General features: G+C 44.5%; 1 protein-coding gene across 1 annotated transcript in view; it reads right to left on the reverse strand.

The window, feature by feature from the left end:
• Elmod1 (ELMO domain containing 1) overlaps positions 1-13,292 on the reverse strand; it is a 55,862-nt gene extending 42,570 nt beyond the window's left edge. Inside the window, exon 1 of the mRNA XM_021638677.2 lies at positions 12,985-13,292. The gene's annotated coding sequence lies outside the window, so the exon portion shown is untranslated. The remainder of the gene's footprint in view (positions 1-12,984) is intronic.
• Between the last annotated feature and the right edge of the window lie 7,977 nt (positions 13,293-21,269).

Genomic DNA, 21,269 nt, shown 5'->3' on the forward strand with positions numbered 1-21,269 from the left:
CCCAGCTGGGAGGGAAGGGACAGTGCTGAGCGGTCCGTGACTTCTGAAAGGCTCCTGGCCCCCATCATCAGGGGATTGCCCTGCCTTCTTTGAGCATGAAGTTCCCTGTGGGTTCTTTGTAAAGTACCACTGTGTAAACCACCCAGCCATTGAAAACCCCAGGTGGAGACTCCACTGGAAGCAGCAGCGTTCCTTTCTTCAAAGGCTTAATCCCTGGGCAAGGGGAGTGGGGGAGACAGAGAAAAGGCTACCTTCTGCACAGTCCTCAGCTCTTAGTTGGCTCTGTCTGCCCACAACCGAAACGCTGTGGGCCCCGGGTGCTTACACATGCATAAAAAATAACCCACAGGTGAATACTACTTCCTTCTAACATCTGCCCAATGTATGATTATCCCAGTATTTTAAAAATAAAATCCAACCTGAAGAACTGAATCTCAGTTTAAGGTTTTGTGGAATTAATAACAGCTAACATTTATTTACACACAACTTGCTAAAAGCTGGGCAACAACCGATGGGTTTTGCTTATATAAACTCAGTCCTAACTGCAACTACTGTCTCCACTTTGCAGCCGAGGACAGTGAGCTGGAGAGGTTAAGGGACCTTCTGAGGGAGGTCAGCCGTTAGCCCGAGGCAGAGCTGAGATTCAGGAGGCAGTGGCACTCAGCCCTCTTTTGTGATGCCCCTGGAAGCCACTGGGACAACATCCCAGAGAAAGCGAAAAAGAGAATAAAAACTGCATTTAATATTCACTAAAGTGCAAAGCCAGGAAGCCATCAAGGGGTGGGTCTCTTCTCAAGTATCCCAAGATTCACAAAGTCCTCACGGAAGCTGCCCCGGAGACCAACTTCCAGCAGCGTTTCTTACCTTGTTTGTTGATGGCCTTTCTGGAATGTAATGAAACTAAAGCAGAGATGACTTTCCTCAGTCAGGAATCTCCTAAACATAGATAGAAGTGGGCCTGGAGAGATGGCTCAGGTTAAGAGCACTGGCCGCTCTTCCAGAGGACCAGGGTACAGCTCCCAGCATGGTGATTCACAACTTTCTGTAGTGCTAGACCCAGGGATCCCGCACCCTCTTTGGGCCTCCACGGGCTCTGCACACATGTGGTGGACAGATATGCATGTGGGTAAAACACTGTCACATATGACCAGTTTTTCTTTTCTTTTTTCTTTTTTTTTAGAAAAAGAAATGGATATGTTTCTTTTTGACCCCCTGCCCCCTTCCTGGGTATGTTAAGGTGTTGTAGGCAAAATGGAGGGAAAACGTGAACAGTCCAGAAAAGGCTCCCAGTCACAAATACCTGAAGCTGACGTGGGAAAGGTCAGATGAACTCAGTTCACACTGTTAGGATGCCTGTCTGTGGATGGTTTCCAAAAAATTAGGAAAAAGAAAAAAAAAAAAAACCCTCTCCAAAATGAGCATGCCAGCAGCAAACACATCTGCATGGGACATAGCACGCCAGGGCGAAGACTGTGGGTAAAAAGGCCGGGTGAAAGTAACCTGTTTGAACGGTTGGGCTCTGCCTGAGCAGAGCCACAAACCAAACAAGGTGCCACCAGTGTTTTCTGATCAGATGGATCCAGGTGATGTCTATATTTTCAGCCTTCTTCATACCTGGTCAAGTCCTGAGAAGGAATGAGTCCATACAAGGAAAGATGGAGTCTCATTGTTTTAAAAGGATAAATGCAATAAAACACATTGAACAACAAAAGACCGAAAATGGGAGGAGTTCATAAAGTGATGGAGGGACAAAGTGGAATGGAAAAGAAGGAAAGAAAAGAAAAAATCCCAAGGCTGTGAGCATTTGAAGTATGGATAAAATGCTCAGGTATCCACGTGAGGACAGAAAACTAGCAAATATGAAAAGTTACCACATGTGGCACACAGCATATCCGACCGGGGGCGCAATGCTCAGGCATAACCGGCTCCCCGAGGCTACATCCAGCGCCTTCCTTTCTCCCTTCCTCAGCAGTTAGCGTCAAAACTGCCCTGCTGACACGAGCTAACCTGACGGCTAGGAAGGCTTTTCCCTTCCTCAGACATAAACACTCATCTGAGGCTTATTTCGAGGTTTATCGCAATGGCCGTCCAGGCTGGCTGCAGAAGTCAAGGCTGCCAATAATTTACTTATGACCTGCTTAACGGTGGTTTTCTGCCTTTCAAGGCAGTGAAGGGTTGGTGGGCACAATTGACGAAATCTGTCTCTGACTTCTAAAAGACTCCGGAAATTTGACACAAAATATCCTCAATATTTTAGTTTCGAAAATTAAAACTCTAAATAAAAAAAATCACAGTAAAAAACAGTAAATATGTGGACACAGTTTCTTCCATTAAAAGTGAAATGTATTTTCTTGAGAAACACAAGTTTGGAGTGGAGAAGGACTGGGTCCTGGGAACTATGTTACCAAGTCTTACTATTGTGATGTTTTAAGTAATTGTAAGCATTACCCTGGAATAAACAAACCCCTTTTCATGTGTTTATTCTGTTTTGTGTATGTGTGCATGTCTGTGGTTGGGTATGTGCACATAAGTGCCGGCGGCCTCCTTGGTTCTGGGACCACAGGCACACGTCACTGTGTCTGGAGTTTTACAGACTCAGGTAGGTCCTCAGCTTGTGTGGCCAGCTCTTTACGGACTGGGCCATCTCCCCAGTGCCTCACTGAGCTGTTTACTCAGGATATGAGGGTGTATACCATTGCCATCCTAGGCTCACTGAAATGTGGATGGGGAAAGCAGGACCAGAATGTGGTGGTTGGGACATGACACACTCATGCAACTTCCAAGCTTTATCCGTTAAACAAGGAAGAAAAAGTTTGCCTCTATTGTATCTATTGCTCTCCCAAGTATCCTGCCTTATAGCCACCTCCCACTTCCGAACTGAAACAGTCTTCAAAAGCACTAAGCTCACAGACTCAGGTCTCCACCTTCCGTTGGCCGTTGGGGTTCCTATCTTTTGTCACTTGTCCCCAGACCACTAGCTTATGCCAAGCAAGGTGACTTGTCTCATAAACACTAAGAGAATGAATAACCTTCGCCCCGCCTTGTGCCTTTCCGAATGCCGTGTACTCAGTGAGTCCTAGTGACTGATGAACACTCCTCCACTAGCATGGGATTAGCCCTGTGATCATCAGGGCTCGCTATTGCAGAAACAGAAACTAGTGGGCCATGGTGGATCTTACCTATAACCCCAACACTCAAGAGGCTGAGGGAGGAAGAGTTCAAAGCCAAACCCCAAACAAAACTAACTCTCCTCTTTAAGCAGAAAATGCATTTGTCATGAAAACAATCCCCAGATTGTCAGGTGGGTAAGGAAATCAGGTTTGGAGACTAGCTAAAACAAAACGTGGGACACAGAGGCAGCCTGCTAAAGACCCTCTACTGCCCCCACCAGGCACGGGCTGGTACTGCTGCCACACCTTCTGGCGTTTGGGGGGCTTTAAGGGCTGGGACCCTTGCAATGGAGTTTGGACGCCAGGAACAGGGCTAAGGTTCAAACATGTGTGGAAAAAAAGAAACACCTGAAGCTTTCAACTCCTGTTGTGAAAAGTGGGTTGTGTTTTGTAATGCAGGAGAGCCCTGTGATGGTTAATTTCATGTGTCCGCTTGACTGGGCCGAGGAGGCCCAGTTCCATTACCTCTGGTTATGTCTCTGAATGTAGTTTCTGAATAAGGTCGGTGTGCGAATCCCTAGACTCAATAAAGCATGTTTCTCTTCCCAGTGTGGGTTGACGTGATCTAATCTGCTGTGCCTGAATGGAGCAAAAAGGTGGAGGCAGAGGAATTAGCCTCTCCCACGAGCGGCTGTGACACTGATGTGTTCGTGCTGTTGGATAGAATTACAGCAGCTTTTATGGGTCTCCGGTTTGCAGGCAACAGATTATGAACTTTTCAGCTGTCACAATCAAAAGAGCTCATTCTTCATAATGGATTTCTTCACACACACACACACACACACACACACACACACACACACACACACAGAGGCTTAACACATCTGTATTTGTGTGCACAAATGTGTCTAGCTATTGTTGGTTCTCTTTCTCCATATAACAAAGAATACAGTCCTCAATAGAGGACAGGATTTTGAAGGCTGTGTTTAAAAAGAGTAACAAACGTCCATTCTACAGTGTAAACAAATATCTCTGAAAGCCAAAACATGAGGCAGAGAGATGCCTGAGACTGCACACCCACTGTCATACTCGATTAGATGTGCAACTCATGACACATGCCTAGTTTTATGGCTGCTGAAAACATCATCATTTAGAATGAGCAATTTCAAATGTGAGCTTATATAATTAAAGAATATCATGGAAGTAACAGTAGCAGTCACAGATACACGAATTTAACTGTTTATTGACTAATTTGTGATTGTTAGTTGTCCAGGCAATAATTAAGTATAAACATAAGGTTACATATTAATTTTAAAACAAGAGGCAGAGGCACAATAGTTATTGTACAGTATAAAATGACAACTAAGTTAAAGGACAGAGGTACAGTAGTTTGTTAGGTTGAATTAGATATTGGCAGATTCATGTATTACCACCTAGGACCTCAATTTGAAGTCTACAGTTAAATTTAGGCGGTGATTTTTAGGTCATCTGAGTCAAAGTCCCACTCAGGGATATGATTCTTTCTTCTCTCAGCTCTCACAGGTGCCCCTGTGAGTCACCTTATAGTGTGCTGAACATTTTGTTTCTGACCCTCTTTGACTTGAGTTTGGAACATTTTTTAATCTAACTGAAAGTTCTCCTGTTCATATTCAAGTGAACTAAAACTGTTTCCATAATCCAATTAGATAAATTGGTACTTCCACACTCTGGTCTTGGAATTGATTTTAGATCCTAAATGTATATAACAGTCATTTAAAAATACATATACATAGAATCCTTATCATATCCATTCTTTTAAAAGCATAATCTTAGACTTGATTTTTTTTTCCTGGGTCAAGGGATATAAAATTGAATCCTGATTATTATTCAAATTCTCTATTTTTTGAGATTTTCATGATGACCTATGTAGATTTGGGTCACCGATAAGGTTGTAAACATATTAGAGCCAACGAGGAATTCTAAAGTAAACCAATGAAGCCAGTCTTCTATACCGTTTTCCACATTCTCTCAACATAGTTGATCAACATGAAACCGCATCTCAAACTTAAATTCCGTATCTCACTCCGACTGTTCAAGAGTCTAATTGATAAGCTGTGTCCCAGAAGGATTCTATCTATGTATATGTATTTTTAATGAACCTATTGTACACATTTCTAGATGAACAATCATTTAAAGAACAAGTGGAGGAAATATATGGTCCAATACGGAACGACAGCTAAGACACAGCCTCTAATACTGCTAAATCTTGACCTGTATTTATTGGGGTCCCACACTAGGCCACATACACATTACACACAGGACAGATGGGAAGGCATTCCACGTTAGGAATTTTAATAAAGGTCTTTTGAATCATAACATGTAATATACATCTCAATTAACACAGTCTTAATGAGTGTTTACCATTTCAAGAGAACCCGTGACTACGCTTCACTGCCAAGAGTAATTGATTACATTTTTAAAAGCTAATTTAAATGGATCTTCAGGCTAAAGACATTTTAAAGTTAAAACCTAAGCGTCCCACTTTGGTTGCAGTATCTAGAGAAATCAACCTGGAACTGACCAGGAAACTTCTTTCTTGCTTGGCCAGCGTTTGTACTACCAGCAGGTGTTACGCAAGCCCCTGAGAGAAAAGATGCTAGTCTTACCTAGCACTACATCCTGCAAAGTACAAGACCAACCCGCCAGGCAACATGTGCTGCTGGTACCATAGCGACAGCTGTGCTGGAGGTGACCCACTGGACTTCCTGCCAGGCACTGTAAGCGTCTCTCTAGGAGGGCTGTAGGCCACAGGAGGAACCACCACTGTTTTGCCAAATGGTCGTGTTGTCAGACTGCACTGTAGAGATTTATGTTATTCCCATAGATTGGTGCTGCTCCCAACCTTGGTCAGAAGTTTCTTTTTGAGGTGGGCAGCAGTTAATACAGGGACACAAAACTGGTCCAAGGGATGAGAATAAATGGCTGTGGGTGCCCAGTTCTAATCAGATATCTGTATGGACTGCTGCCCTCCTAAGATTTAGGAAATACCGTGGAAGAAGGAACATAAAGAATGGAGGATGGGGAAGAGTGTTGTAAAATGCTGTCTTCTGGCCACGACATCATGATTGCACTCCTGAATTCACAGTAGCTCATGACCTACAGCAGATCAAGATAGTCAAAATTCCAGGAAGGATACAGGTAGGGATCAGATGACGTCATCTTTAGCTAAGGAGTTATTGGCAGTCAACGAGTACCAGAGGAAAGAGAATCATTTTTCTTTTGGGGTGTGGCTGCTGATGCCCATATTCCACTGTATGGCCCCATACCATGGGCAAATGGCTAGCAAGGATTTGACTCAGTGGTTTATTAAGGAAGGAAGGAAGGAAGGAAGGAAGGAAGGAAGGAAGGAAGGAAGGAAGGAAGGAAGGGAGAGAGAGAATAACATGAATTTGGGAGAGGATGTGTTGGCGGGGTTTAACAAGTTGAAGGAGGAAGGAAAGGTGGATTATCAAAATACATTGTATACTTGTACGAAAATCTCAAAGAATAAATAAAAATAATACATTAAGAAATACAGGTCAAAGCAGGACATGGTGGCACACAACTTTAATTCCAGCACTTGGGGAAGCAGAGGCAAGCAGATCTCCTGTGAGATCAAGGCTAACCCGGTCTACATAGAGAGTTCCAGGACAGCCAGGCTGTGTTTCAAAAAACAAAAACAAACAAAAACAAAAACCTTAACAAACAAAATATGGAACAAAAGTAAAGGACCTACTACACTATACAATTTTCAGAAAATTTGTCTTTCAGATTCTGAATAGACTATCTCTCTGCTTTAAAAGAAAAAGAAAGAAATGTATTTATACAATAAATGCACTCACTCCAATGACCAAGTTGCACTTTAAATATTTACAGTGCCAACTGGTGGAGTAAAAAAAAAAATGTAGGGAACAGAGTTTATGTCAATGATATCTGTTAGACTAATACCAAAAATCAAAACATCTGTGAGGTAAATAAATGATTGGCTTCATCATGAATAAAACCTTCAAAACACGTGGCAGGGCTGGGGAGACGGCACAGTGGTCAAGGGCACATATTGCTCTTTCCCAGGACTACAGTTTTGAGACCCATGTCAAGTCACACAACTGTCTGTAACTCTAGCTCCAGGGCATTAATGTCCTCTTTTGGCCTCTGAGGACACTGGCGTACACGCACACACAGGTGTTTGTAAAGAGTCAGCTTTCACCAGCTGGTGGCACAGGGAAAACGGGAAGGGAGGTGTCTTAAATAAGCTCCTGTGCCAGGCATTTTAATTAATAAGTTCAGTCTAGTAATTAAAATGGAGACTTCATCTCGAGAACATGCGGAGAATGCCAAATCTGCATCATTGATTAGCTTGTTTGTGACTGTTCTTAACTATTACTCGTTTCTTTAGTTTGGCGTGTGTGTGTTTGAGTGTGCGCAGTCATGCATTATAGTGTATGTGGAGACCAGAGGACCATCTGCTGGAGTTGGTTCTCGTCTTCCATTATATGGGGCCCAGAGATCAAAGTCAGATCATCAGGCTTGCCCGTAAGTGTCTTTACTGTCTCATCCATCTTGACTGATCTTTGTCTTTTGCTTTCGGGGTATTTTTGTTTGTATGTTTGTTTGCTTGCTTGAGATAGTGTTTGCCCTACCTGGCCAAAAACTCACTAGACCAGGCTGGTCTTGAACAAATAGAGATCTGCCTGCCTCCTGGGGCTAAAGGCGTGGGCACCTCCACCTCCAGCTGAGACTGGTTGTTAGGAGCAACTTAAATTCCACTTAGGCAACAACCAAACTGCTTCACCTCCACAGTGTAAAATTAAGACAGTCCAGTCTGTGTAAGTATTTCAGTGGCCCGGGAAACATCATATGGAACATACTCACTCTATATAAGTTTCTAATTTATTTTGGAACAAAGCTGTTCCCTTATTGAAGCCACAGCAAGGCCGAAAGCTTATTTTCTAGATAGACATCAGGGTTAACATCGTATCATTATTTTTTAACCTTCAAACTCTTTTACAGCAGAGAAACTAGGGTAAGATAGGATGCTACTTGCCCACAGCAGGCCAGAGGGGGCTGGAAGATTACATGCTCATGTAATACGGGAACAATCCGTATGCAGAATGATCAGATTCAAGGTGTCTGCTAAGGACGTAGACTCTGAATGAGCGTCTGCTATCACAGGAGGCTCTCTGGGTGACACTCCACATACGCTGTCACTGGGGCCACTGCAGAAAGCCTTCCTGTAATAATCCTTGTTGAAAATATGACCCAGACTCTAATCGTCTTGAACTTTAATAATTCCAGTATGTCCCTTGGCCACAGTTTTTTCCCTCATATAAACTGGGAATTATGGAAGGACGTTAAGGCAGAAGAAAGCTTGATCTTCTGCGAAGAGGACTGGCAGAAATCCCTGAATCAGACCATTTTCCACTCTATCTTAAAGGATGATCGTTTACTTGATAAGACTACTTCATGATATATGCCAATGTGGGCTAGTTCTTATGATTTTGAGACTTATGTTAGAACATGAGCTGGGCCTCATGGATCAAGCCTGTTGATCAAGAAGCTGAGGCAGGTGGATCACATGTGCCGGGCCTTCCTTGACTACAGAGAAGGTTCAAGGCCGCCCTGAGTAACTTAGTGAGACTGTCTCAAAATAATACGTTGTTTTGCTGTTTTTCCTTTCAGGGAGGTAATAGAGCTCAACACCAGAGTGTTTGCCAGGCATAAAACTCTAGGTGCACTACTTGGCACCGTTAAAAAAAAAGAAAGGAAGGAAGGAAGGAAGGAAGGAAGGAAGGAAGGAAGGAAGGAAGGAAGGAAGGAAGGAAGGAAGGGAAGAAAGAAAGAAAGGAAGAAAGAAAGAAAGAAAGAAAGAAAGAAAGAAAGAAAGAAAGAAAGAAAGAAAGAAACTTAGCCACACCTTTGAGGCTGCTCTGAATGGAGGTTGCTAAGATAACTAGGTTCCTTGACAGAAGGGTAAGCTACTTTGGCATCCTGTTACTGGGTACTGGAGTTTTGCCAGTGTGAACCATGAAGAGATGGCTGGTCTCTACACGACCCGCACGGGTTTAACCTTCAGCTTCCATGCAGTATACCACGTGATCCTCTGCAGTAGTACTTTCCGCATCTTTACAGGCACAATTGGGTTTGCTTTGGTATTGTTTTGGAATTAATTTCATTCGGAACACTAAGTAGGTACTCTCTGATACTACAAGCATATGGTCATTTTCGCGTGGTGCTATTTCTGTAAAATAGACTTTCTTTCCACCACTGGCATCTGCTTTCTTAAAGATAACTCAACCGAAACAGAAAATGATAGCAATTTAATGTCTTTTCTCATTCAGAGCAACAGATTTTCTAAAACCCAAACATATGCTTATCTCATTTCAAGAAACTGTACCAAAAGAAGCAGAATATTGATCGGCACCCCATGTGACATATTTAAATATCTACATTTATATAAAAGTAAAACTTTAAAGAAACAATACATTCCAATACTATGTGGTGGTTTGTTTGTTTGTTTTGTTTTAATCTGAAAAGACCAGGGTGGCAGTCAACTAATGAAAGGACACCCAATAATGTTAGTCAAAGGGCAGGATACCTGCTCTGTAGAATACAATGAGACGGGCAGGAGAGATGGCTCACTGGATGGAGAACTGATTGCTCTTCCAGAGGACACAGGTTCAGTTCCCAGCACCCACATGACAGCTCACAGCTGTCTGTAATTCAAGTTCCAGAAGACCCATTGCCCTCTTCTGGCCCCCCAAAGGGTACCAACCACACGCATGATATACAGACAAACATGTGAGCAAAACACCCAAGCATATTCAAGCAAAACACCCAACCACATTAAAAAGAAATTAAAACTTTTTCTTTTTTTTTTTTTTAATGCAGTGAGAAACCTTTGCCCAACTGCCATTTGCTGGTCCCGACACGTGCCTCATCTCAGCTCGTTCTTCAGGAACTGTTTAAAAGTCTTTCTTGGGGGGAGAACACAATGTAAGCTCGGGAAGACAGGGAGCAGTGCTGTGAAACACTATTCCGGGCATGATATAGTTGTTTTCTAACCAAGCTATTGGGTAAAATCCTGTAATTTGTAGCTTCATTTGGCTCTCAGGAATTTTTCTTTTTTTTCTTTTTTTTACATCTTTCTCCCATCATAAGAACCCATTCTCATATCTGAGACCAGACCTCAACAGTCAACACCGATGCACAGCTAAATAGCTCATTCCTTGGGTGGAGATGTCTATCAAAATCCTTTGTCTTCCCCCAGGCTCTGACATTACACACTCCCAACACACACACACACGCACACACACACACACCTCACACTTCACACCTCACACTTCTGGAAGAGCAAGTCCTACATTGGTTGACGTATACCCATCAACAGCCCCTGTCTCCTCTCATCTTTGGATCCTGGCAACTCTCACAGAGCGTAACAAGTAGAAATGTATTCAGCAAATATGTGCAGAGCTGAGAGCACTCACTTTCAGGCATGAGTTATTCTCAATAGCTCAAGAGCTGAGCCTGTCCCAGATTGCAGAGCAGCATACAACTTCTGCTCCACTTCGGTTTTTTTTTTTTTTTCAACCCATAAGTGACCCAAAAAATGAGGAAAGAAATGTTTCCATTACAGGGTTTTCGGAAAGAAACATGTCTGCCCAGCCCAAACCAAATTTCAGAGAAACTATGAACAATTTTTAAGGTATAATTCCAAGTATCACAGTGACAAATTTAAACCAAAACAGTACCTGCTGTTTATTTGAAATTCAAATTTAGTGAAGCAGCCCCAATTTTTACTTGCTGAATCCAGCAACCCTAACAGTGATGTTTTGAAAAGGCTTGGTGGATGGAGGGTACGCTTCCTTGACACACCTGGAAGAGCTCCACAAACTTCCCAATTCGCCAAGCGTTTACATCTGTGAACGCAGCCCGGTTAGCTCTGAGCAACTTGGTGGCATGCTTTAGGAAATGCTGCTTGTTACGTAAGAGTTCCCTTACGTTGTTAATTCCGAATACTTCCTTTATAATCCCATCTATGAATAATTTTTATGCACAGCTCTCCAACTCGCCTGAATAGCTAACGCAAGACGCGATAAAGGAAACTGGAGCATTTTCATTTCAGGGTTGTTTCTCTTCACTAACTGAACATAGCAACCCAGGCTCTTCTCAGACCGGGAGAAGCAGCCTGGCAGGTACTGGGAGAAGCCGGTGAGGTAACCTCGGCAGGTCTTTGTTGGAGGAGCCTTTCCTAAATGTGAAACATCTGTAGACAGGAGCGCCTCAGCCTCCCTCTGGGTGCTCAGACGTGCAAGAGAGATTTATTGCTCATTCTTCACAAGGACGCTTGAGCTTTGGGGCAACAAAAAAATTCCTTATAGATGGATCAAGATTACCCACCTCTCTCTCACACACCTGAGGTGGGGGGTGGGCGTGAGGGAAGCTGACTTGGTTGACAAATGAGTACCATCTCAGAGTACTGAGCGCTAAGCAGTGTGTCGGTTTTACTGGTTAATTGTGATGGTACAATGGGAGTTATAGCTCAGAAGCCTACGTCTGCTGCAATCCAGGAAGTTCCCTGAAAGAAAACATTATTTTGCCGTTTTTGACAGCAACATCTTACAGAGAAAGGATTCGGTGTTCCCACAAGAGAGAGAGAGAGTAGGAATGCTGAGCAATAACACGAATGTACACCTTTGGTAAAATTTCAACCACGTTGACCTCACAAGGAAACTTCTAGGGAGAATGTGACCAAGACTGCTGTTTCTCCGTGTTCTCACGAGGCAACAAGGAATTATGACGTTTATCCCAATGTAGGGATGCTACCTGCTTTCCACCATATTGGCATACCAGTTAAGGACGGTTGTCAGGCGACAGACGCCAACACGCACACGCTGCTGAGAAGCAGAACAAAGCCTGGATGGCTGCCTAAAATCGGGCTCTCCAAATGACAGCCTCAGTTTATGACACCAGTCTAAGGCTCGTGGGGATCCTTGTCTTTTTCTCGGGTGGTGGGGGGGGGGGAGGAGGAGATGAAATTTGGAAAGCTCCAAGCCGTGGCCGGGGCTTTCATCTGTCTGTGCGGGGGGCCAGAAAGGCTTACCCACATACTCATTAAACTTGATCTGAAGCAAGCGAGTCTGTGAGGTCGTTTCTGAAATATTCATAAGGTCTGTTACCGGACTCGCCACTTAGAGGCTGCACAGAAACGCCAAGAGGGGGAGCAGTCGGTGCCCACACTTGGAAATAAAGGCACTTGGAAAAACAGCACACCTCGCTCCACCGTTCGGTTTAAGCAGCTCTCGGAGCTGCTGTTCTCCGCCCGCCCGCTCAGCTGCACCTGCCCCGCCGATGCCCCAAGAGTGGAGTTTCCCCCGTGGGAGGAGGCGTGCGCGCCCGCCCCGCAGACCTGGCCCGGGGAGGAGGCTCTGAGACCTTCGGTCTACAGCTCTGCCACTCTGCCGCCTGGCACCGCCCTGGGGCTCGACCGGCAGGGCAGAGGGCTGCCCAGGGCCGGGACCCTCCACCGGCCCCAGCCAAGCCGCCCTTTGTCCCCGCCGGGGACCTCTCCCTGAGCCCCCGCAGTGGCGTTCAGTCGCTAGGCGACCCGCGCTCCCCCGGGAAGCCAACAGCTCGGGGCTCTGACCCGCGGCGCCCCGGGGGTCATTTTCCCGGCGCAGGATGAGAAAGAGGATTTGTAGCCTCGGGTGACTCCGGGGCTCCTAACACCCAGCTAGTGCGCACGCCGATCCGCGTCCCCGCACCGTGCCCAAGCCCGAGCCTTTCCGCGGTGCCCTACGCAGCTCAGCCCTCCTCTCCAAGGACACCCACCCCCGGGCTCCTCCGGGTCGCGACTCACCGGGCCGGGCACGGCGGTGGGTTCAGCGGCGCTGGGAGCGCGGCAGCGCGGTCTCCATCGCCCGCTTCGCTCCGCCTCTGCCCTGGCGACCGCAGCGACTGGTCCCCGCGAGGAAGCTGGACCGAGGCGGCCGCGGCTGCCGCACTGGCTGCGGGCGCGGGAGGGGCGGGGGCGGAGCGGGAATCTGGGTCGCGTGGAGTCCTGCAAGCCGGGATGCTCCCTGGGCGGCGAGCAGAGAGGAGGCGGCCGAGAGCAGCTGCGGAGGGGGTGCAGAGGTTTCCCTGGGAGCCAGACGCGGGCGGCTACTGAGCATGCTCAGTCCCGGAACCCCGGGGCGCGGGCGCGGCGGGGAGGGCTGCGTGCCCGCCCCGCGCAGGGATCTGGGAACAAAGGGTTAAAACTGCGGAGTGGCCCGCGGTGGCCTCGTTCAGTTGTGCACGAGGTCAGTCGCCCCTCAAGAAGCCCAGGGCTGCGAACCCGGGGAGACCTGTCCATGGGATCCCTGAAGAATCCAGGGCAAGGCGTGTTCTCCAGTCCCTCCCTGGAGGGTTGTCCAGAAGTCAAAGTTTGTTTTTAGTTCATCTTCGACCTCCTCCCAAGCCAGATTCCCAACCCTCACTTGCTCTCCTGCGTGCTCTGCCTCCCAGAGCCTCCCCTGCCTTTCCTGATTCTTGGACAGGTCAGGTCTCTTGAGTTAGGTGTAACCGAGAGCTCAGGTCAGCCTTCCCAGGTTCCAGAGCTGTGCTTCAGCCAGGGCTTCGGGAGCAGCGGCTTAGTCCGGGCTTACATACAATACGGATGAATTACAGACACCCCGGTCTGCAGCTGTTTGGGGATCCCTGCCTCGCGGGGAGTGGTCAAACTCCGGAACACCCACTCCTCTTCAGTCGTGTTTTCTGTCTTATGAGGAACATCTTCACAGAGAAGAGTTTCTGGACAACACGGGGAAAGAGGCTGGCCTTTGAAATCGACTGCTCTCCACGAGGCTTTGCTTTGGCTCCCTCTGTTCCGTTCTTTCCGGTTTACCTTCCTTTTCCTTTCCACTTCATGAAGACCTACTCAGTCTCTAAACCTCGGCTCCAAAACAGGCTACTGCCCCGCTGTCAGAGGTCATCCGTGCACAAGGCTGTCACAGCACTTAGCATAGTCTATTACTGCCGTGTAAGAGGGCAACTGAGCCGCCTGCTTTGTGAAGGCGCTGAACAATGTGCTGAGAAAACAGCCACAAACAAGACAGACGAGTTTTTATTCCCCAGAGAACCTGTAATGTTTGTTGAAAGGGCAAGGCAGTGTGGCGGGAGCACTCGGGAGGCAGAAGCAGGCGGATCTCCTGAATTTGAGGCCAGTCCAACAAAACCAAAACCAGGCAATAAATACCTAAAATAGAGATCATCACAAAGGACAAAGGTCAGGTTGTTTTGGACGTCGTGTTACCCATCAAAGAAACCCACAGAGATTTGACTCATCCCCCTGAAACAACGGATAAAAGCGTTAATAATGACCCAAGGCTAATCTAAGGGTGTGGGTCCCTGCTAGTTTGTTGTGGCACCAGGGTTGCGGTTCTTTTCTTATTTTCGTTTGGTTTTTGGTAGTTTTTTTTGTTTGTTTAGTTGGTTTTTTGCTCTTTCCATTTGATTCCATCAGCTAAAACTGTCCTAGGAACCTGCCGTCCAAAGTAAAAAGTAGGAGGTGTGTGCCGAGGGACACAGCATTCACTCTCCACGTTATTGTATCTATTACCTAATTTAAGGAACGGTATTTGTCAAATGGCCAAAGTCAACTTAGATTTCCAGATCTCTGTGTCCCACACATCTTCCAGACTCTTGTATCACTCTTAACCCCTACACTTCTGACCACCTATCCCTGTATTTATGGCAATAGTTACTCTACAAAATATATCATTTGACTCTCTGTACCTTCCTTCTGTCTGATGATTTAAGTATTTCACTCTGATCCTGTTGTTGTCTGAAACCCGAGAACCAGCTTTCCTGAAGCATGTTTGTGTATTGGTATCGGTGGTGATTAATGACCAATTACACTCTATAATGTGGACACTCATTAGGGTAAGGTCTCATTCGTCCATTTCTTAAAGGACTTAGCAGATGGCTAATTGTATGGATCCTCAGTGAGTTTACCAACTACAGGAATGCTGGTCCTTCAGACCGTAGTCCTTTTTAATGGGTCTCCCTACTAGCTGTGGAATAAATTCACTATCATGAAACATAATTTGGTCCTTGCCTGGACTATAAATTTCCCGTTAGCCACAAATCTACATTTTGTTTGTTTGTTTGTTTTATTTTATTTTATTTTTGTCTCTGGGCCATGAGTTGCTTTTAGATTAAAAAAAAAAAAAGTGAAGCCAGGTGCAGTAATGTACACCTTTAATCCTAGCACCTGGAAGGCCGAAGCCAAGTGATTGAGATCATGTGACTTACCTTCTACAAATAATGCAAAAAACATCCACAGAGGAGGGAGGACCTTGCACCCAGAGTCCCAGCAGGAGACTGAAGAGGAAGAGAATTAGAAGCTGCTCAAGCTTTATGCTGATTCATCCTTAGTGACACAGAACCCAGTCTCTGGCATGGTGATATACTCTCTTGATGGCGTCACTTACTGAAGATTCTCTTTAGGAATTTATTTGACTAAGAATTTCCCCACCCAAAGGTTTCTTTCTTTAGCAAGATTAGATTGAGCAACGAGCAATTAGGAATGCCTCATCTAGATCATTCTGTGGGTGGGGTGAATGCCGTGGCCCATTTGTTTATTCTCTGTCTGGCCTGAGCTTGGGGTTTTGTGATTTGGAGAAGTAGGAATTGGGAGAGAAAAGGAAATCCATGGACTTAAAATGCCTTAGGTCTTGTGTACCATGCTCTGTAGAAGAATGGATTTCATAGAGTTTGTAACCAGGTAGAGTCCTGGGTACAAAGCTTAAGAGGCAGCTGGACTCAGTGTGCCTGCCAATATCTTTAAGTATCATCAAGGACTGTCTTGGACAGCCAGTTAGTCTGGTTTGAAGGACTCATTGTCTGGGCTCTCCATTTACTCCTGTCATTGCCTTGGAGGAGAGACTTAAGGATATGGTCAACACAGCAAGAAATGGCATCTCTCTAACCCACCGGGGAAGAACTCTCCACCCCAGAGAAAGACAGAGCTCAAACCTGGAAAGAAAATAGTCACCCATTTGGGAGAAAAGAAAAAAGAGGAGATGTAGAAGAGAATCAATAATCAGTAATCAATAATGAAAAATTTCATAGCTGGCCTTTTTTTTAGGAAAGAATACCTAGATAATCTCAATAATTCTGCTGTCACATACTATATTTATGAATATTGTGGCCTTTTCCTCCCTGTTGTGTTTTTTGTAACAATAAACTTTGTTGGCTTTGGAGAATGTTCTTTATGGTCCCACAATGTAGATATAATGAAAAATTGAGTTAGTTTACTTGGGAGAATTCTGATGGATATAAGTTCAGAACAAAGAAAAATTCTAAGCAAAAAATCTCTTGTAAAATCACAGTAAGAACAGATGGCTTGGCCATCTAAAACTACTGAAACTGCATCCCTGAAGGAGACTAACACAGTACATCCCCTTGGTGGCAGTTTATTCAAAGCCATGTTATGATTTTTTTTGGGGGGGCAGTTATTTCTAAATATTTTCAGATGTAAGATTAATATTTATACATTTATAACTATACAGTTGTTGAGAAAAGACAGGATGCCAGAGCAACTGGTGATGCAGTAAGGTACCATTTGACTTAATGTTGACGGCCTTCTTTATGCCACAAAAATAGAGAAAGCCTACAGATTTATTTGTGTCTATGTGAAGAGAGGTGTTTGTTTCAAACAGATTTCACCCTGTGGCCCAGCCTGGCCTGGGAATCAATATGAAGCATGGGCTGGACTTGAGCTCAAAGCATTTCCCCTGCCTTAGCAGTATCACAGTGTGAACTACCATTCCAGGTTGTTGTTGTTGTTTGTTTGTTTTAGATAAAGTCTTCCTGTGCAATCCCAACTGGCCTCAAAAGCTCCATCATCCTGCCTTGCCTTCCAAGTGCTGGAATCACAGGCAAGAGCCTCAAGACTTAGCCAGGATCAGGAGCTTGCCTTCCTTCCTTCCTTCCTTCCTTCCTTCCTTCCTTCCTTCCTTCCTTCCTTCCTTCCTCTTTCTTTCTCTCTCTCTCCTTCTTTCTTTCTTTCTTTCTTCCTCTCTCTCTCTCCTTCCTTCCTTTCTTTTTTTCTTTCTTTCTCTCTGTCTTTTTTATTTCAAAACTAAGGATTTCTGATTCTTTTGAATATATATGCAATTAATTTCCTTCAGTGAGGCAACACTGTAGGTCAGGTTTGTCACAGATATTAGGGCCTTCAATTTCTTTCTTTTCTTGCCAGCTTGTGGTAGAAAGACATGAAATGGGATAAGGAACATACATTATTTTCTATGGTAGTTGTTTAGGTGGAGAGAAAATTTTGATTTTGGTTTTTGTAAAGGTTTTGAAATATACTCACAAATTTAATTAAAATACCACATCACAAAAACTACAAAACATTACACTAAGAGGAAAAAGATAAGTTTTTTGTCTCTATATTTATCTTTAAAATTTAAATGACACTATTGATGATGATGATGATGATGATGATGATGATGATGTGTGTGTGTGTGTGTGTCTATGCAGGAGTGCATAGGCCATGGCTCCAATGTAGAGGTCAGAGCACAACTTGCTTCAGGGCTCAAACTCAGGTCTTGAGACTTTGAAGCAGGTGCCTTTACCTGCTGGTCCATCATGCTGGCCTTGATTATATATTTTTATTAAATATATATATGATTTTATATATGATCTAATGTAGTCTATGTGAATGCCTACATGTGTGCATATCTGCACGTATGCCAGTCAGTAAAGGGTACCTGATCCCCTGGAACTTGAGTTAGAGATGGTTGTGAGTCACCACTTGGGCGCTGGTCTCAAAGGACCAAACCTGGGTCCTTTGAGAAAGAAGCAAGTGCTTTTCATCACAGCCTGGCCTTAATTATTTTAATAAGTCAAAACAGTATAGCTATCTATATTTTTGGAACTATAGGTTATAAGTGTACACTGAATAAGCATGTATTATATATATGAGACACAGAGAGAGATGAATGAGCGGATAGGCGAATGAATGATATAGTTGATCCATGAACAGGCTCTCATCTGTCTATTCAGATTTCAAATATTTTGCTTCACTGTCTATATTCTAGATAACATGTCTCCTTTTAATTAATTAATAACCAGGGTCTTGCTGTATAACAGGGACTATAACTCTCTATGTAGAGCAGAGGGCCTTGAACCTACAGATATCTGCCTGCCTTTGCCTCCTGAGTACTGGGTTGGATCCCTAGAAACACACACACACACACACACACACACACACACACACACCATCTATATAATTTATACATCTGATGTACACACACACTTACATACGTTATTATATATGTGGAGACATTTCTTCTACTGGCCTAATTCTGGAACTAAAGAGAAGGTTACTTCAGCAGCCTATTACTATGTAACAATTTAGGGTGCCACATGCTTGGTTCTGGTGGGCAGTGAGAATGTCAGATGAACACATGGAGTTTGCCTTCAAAAGGTTCATAATCCAGTAGAAAAGGGTAAACAGAAAGAGATCAGCTTCAAGCAAAAGAGGAGGCTGTGGACCGTAGATTAGATGGTTTGCTGCCGGGACTCTCTTGGAGGGAATGTCTGTGACCTTCAGTGGATGTAGGCATTTCCTTCACACAGTGGTAATCCTCCACCCAAAGCCAGGTCAACTCTAGCTTCACGTCTGTTGTGGCAGTGTCCCGTACTTCATTCAACGCAGTTCTGTATTTCCTGAAAAGGTCAGTGGCTTTGCATCTTATTTAAGTGTATTAATTACAATATTGAATAGCCTAAAGCGATGCATTTTTGAAAGTCTGACATTTCAGCTCTTGCAATCCCACATAAAAGCTGAGCTTGGAGTGCCTGTTCTTTTCTTTTTTTCCTGTAGAAAGAGCATTTCTTCTGTGAAGCATCTCTGAAGTGCAGTGTTGGAGCTCAGCACTGTTAACTTCCTTTACTTCAGTTCAACAAGCAGTTCTCAAGTGCCTGCTATAAATGAGACTTGTTTCTAGGGGAGATTGCTATTCAGCTCCTAAAACAGTTGGAGCTTGGGGAATATATCTGTATCTATCTGTATGTCTATCTATCCATCGCTGTCTATCTAAATGTGATAATCACTTCAGCCACAAGTTCCTTAGAGCACATATAGAAAAGATAACAGATTGTAGAGATCAGCAAAAGTTTACTTTTAGCTATGATTATGATTATCATTTGTAGTGCTTAGACTGAGTCCAGGGCCTTGTACACATGAGATAACTTCTCTCCCAGTGAACTGCACTCCCAGACTAATCACCAGTGCTTACAGGCAGGAAAGCATCCAGGGAAGGCACAGAGAGCTTTGGAGGCTCGGAAGCCATCCGCTGTGACCTAATATATGGCTTGTTTGTTTGTTTATAACCTCTATCCTTTTATTTACCAGAAAAGTGAGATTTCTGTCTCAAGAGAGAGTTCAGGGATTTAGAGCACAAACTGCCCCTCCAGAGGACCTGAGTTCAGTTCCCACCCACATTGGGTAACTGACTGTAACTCCAGCTCCCTGGGATCTGACACCCTTTGCTGCCCTCTGTGGGCACCTACACACGGACATACACATAAGTGAAAAAAAAAATCTTAAAAAAATAAAAGTAAAAAAGATTAGTAGCTTGATTTATTTAAAGGAATAGAATTCAATTATTCTTTCCTGTTCTCTGCTCTACCCTTACCTCCCAATCAGTTTTGAGTGACAGGAGCCTCTCTAATAGGGAGGTAGGCAGCTGTCCTGAGATTGAGAAGTCGTGCTGCTATAGCAGGACTGCCACGTGTTCAGTGCCCTGGCGCTTTACCAGCCTTCAGTCAAAGGACTCAGTCCCGGAAAACAGCTCCAAGGTTTGTGTTGCTGTCTCATCCAAATTACAGAAAATCCACTAAAAAATCTACTAGTCGCTCAGTCCTCATGTAAAGTCACTCAGAGATGCATGGGATATTTGAACAAGAGTCCGGAGCATTGTGTGTGTGTGTGTGTGTGTGTGTGTGTGTGTGTGCACCTCCAAAGAATATGTCTGCAGAGAACTTGAGAGGAAATGTCTGTTAACACTGTAGCTAGTTATATGGAGAGTGCCACCAAAACTGTGCCTGGGGTATATTCTGCCTGAAGCGGGTTTTGGTTGTTGTTGAAAGGAAACAGGAAAAGTTGGTCCAGAAGATCTGATTCAAAATTATCTGAATAAACAACTTCCAAATAAGCATGCCAGAACACTACCTGGTTCCCCTCGAATCAGAATCCTTGGAGTGCGGGCCCAGGCCTGCCAACTGTGAAAACGCCCCAGGTGACTCTAGTACACATAGCTAAAAGCACGCGAATACAAGCCCAGTTCTCTAAAAGTATTCAAGATCCATTTGCTTCAAAATAATAACAATAGAATATATTATTGAAATGAGATAATAAAATTTATATGTTGCTCCAGGTTGTACCTTCTTTGCAGGCCATCTCTGGACAGGTGTTATCAAGTTATTTCCTCCCTTTGCCAGAGGAGGTTAGCACGATGGTGAGAGTATTGAAGGGGAACATCACAGAGAGAAGCTGGAGTGCCAGCTGGCTCCAAATGCTTGTCGTCTCGTACCATTAATGTCTGTTAGGCTGTGGGGGGCGTGTAAGCTACAAGGGACTGAGACGGTTTGTTTGTGCGGGAGCATGAGTTAGCCGGCAGAGATGGGGGAGGGGCCTTAGAGCCCAAGGTGAAGCATTTCAAGAAGTGCATCTAGCATGTATGGAGCATTACTTTATGGCAGGCCTTATTCAAAACATTCCATCCACATCGTCTACTTCTGTCTTCACAACAGCCCTAGATGAGGAGGAGAGAGGTCAAGACTGCCAACCTGGTAATGACGGAAGAGGCCAGATTCCAGGCTGTCTGATGAGAAGCCTTCATATGTGAACACACACGTAAGTACATATGACATACACAAGAACGTACGACACACATATAAACATAGTTATGCACATATGACTACATATGTATATACATATAAATACAGACATTCACATATGAACACACAAATGGGAATAGGAACACACACATGGGAATGCACATATGAAATCACACTTGTACCTTGTGATGGTTTGAATAAAAAATGGCTCTCATAGACTTATGTGTCTATGAGACACATTGGCCCATAGGG

The sequence above is a fragment of the Meriones unguiculatus genome, chromosome 1 (assembly GCF_030254825.1).
Source record: "Meriones unguiculatus strain TT.TT164.6M chromosome 1, Bangor_MerUng_6.1, whole genome shotgun sequence".
Classification (NCBI taxonomy): Eukaryota; Metazoa; Chordata; class Mammalia; order Rodentia; family Muridae; genus Meriones; species Meriones unguiculatus.